Consider the following 1772-nt stretch of genomic DNA (forward strand, 5'->3'; position numbering starts at 1 on the left):
TTTCTCTCCCCGTCACGGCCACCTCTTGTCGGTCCTCATCTCCTCCGCACGCTGACATAAAACCGCCTCCAGGTACGAGCTTTGAGGTGGTTTCCATTGATCATTTGGAAATCTGTTGCGGCGGCGGCGGCCGGGCAGGGGAGAAGGGTTTCCCTGCCCCGAGCATCGCTCCCGCCGACCCTTCAGCTCCAGGGCCTCCCAGGCCGGGGGAAACCACTTGTTCTTCCAGCCCAGGGGTCTTTAGTCCGGGTTTTGTGCAGAAACAGGGATTATTTTTTTAATCCCGCTTCTCACTGTGGTTTGCATCCTTCTCCCAGAAGATAACAAGCTCTGGAAGTTTAGCAACGTCTCCCAGGGTGAAGCCGGCACCCACCGTGTCCCTAGGCTGGGATTTGTTGGGAGAAGGGGGTGAGGGACGCGGTGCTCTCGGGGAGCAGGTTTTCGCCGTGCCTCCCTGGCTGGGGGCACCGTGGTGTCCCGAGCAGCCGCAAAACAGCTGCCACGAGACAAACATCCCGCGAGCTCCGTCCGCGTGCTGCGCTGGGAGAGGCCGTGATAGATTAATCTGAGCAAAGATTAATCAATAATTTATGCTGGTGTTTTCACTCACCTGGGGCTTAGAGAGACTTTGATATGATTTGATGGGGTCAGACCCACCTTGCTTTAATTAAATGTGATGGTGAAAATTAAAAGGAAAACCTATCGGCTACTGGAACTGAAATCAATCTGTGATCAGTAACGAGAGACTGATTAAAGAGGTGATGCCCAGGAATGAAAGGACAGATTCAGCAGACGCTTTCTGAAGGCCAGATTAGCGGGACATATTGAATGTAAATACACCTATTGGCGTTTTGTCATGGCGTGGCCTTTAGCGAGCAAGCTGTTTGTATGCGGTGATAAATGGCTTTGCACCAGGGAAGGTGCTGCGGGAATTCAGAGCTGCGCTGGATGCTCTCCTGGAGCACCGCGGGGGTGTGGGCTGGGGACAGCGCGGAGGGGGGGAGCCGGGGCAGCGCCAGCAGAAGAGCTGAGCCCCGGGCACCCACCACCCCGCTGCTCGGAGGGGTACGGGCAGGTTAAGGCTGCGGGAAATGCAGTTTGTCTGGGTTTTTTGGCAGAGTTGCCTGCCAGCGGGCTTGTGCAAAGGCAAACCCGCGCAGGACCCCGGGCATGGCAGGGGACGGGGTCTGGGTGCAGCCGGCTCCCGCGCCCGCTCTTGCCTTTCTCTCGCTGCCGAGCTGCGGTTGGGCTTTGCAGAAGCGGAGCTGCAGCGGCATCGCAAAACACGCTCGGGACTGAGAGCAGGAGGGTGGTTAACGACAGACCCAGCGCTTTGCAGGGACTAATTAAGCAGCATTGCATCCACCCAGGGAAATGAAGATGCTCCAGGAGGAGAGATGCTGTAGAAAGGAGGTTGAGTCCGGTGCTCTGACAGCACAAGGTTTGGGGTGGGGAAGACAGAGAGACCAAAACTAGCGCTTTCAGGAGGAGAGGTCTTCCCCCGGGAATGGGGCAGGGCTTTGGGGGCCTGCAGGAGAATTAGGGCTGGTTGGTGGAGCTCATGGGAAAGGGAGCAGTTCTGGGTGCAGATACTGTGCTGGGCTCTTGGCTGCTGTCAGTAGAGATGTAAAATGTCCCAAAATTCAGTAATGATGGCGGGGAGGGATGCTTTCCTCCGGTGAAGCTCTCGCCTATCCTCAAAGCAACCGGGCAAGGCACCGAGTTAGCACATTGGGGTGCTTTGCTGCGGCGCATTGGGCTGCGGGTTCGCG

This window comes from Fulmarus glacialis, unplaced genomic scaffold, assembly GCF_000690835.1.
Source record: "Fulmarus glacialis isolate BGI_N327 unplaced genomic scaffold, ASM69083v1 scaffold6385, whole genome shotgun sequence".
Lineage (NCBI taxonomy): Eukaryota > Metazoa > Chordata > Aves > Procellariiformes > Procellariidae > Fulmarus > Fulmarus glacialis.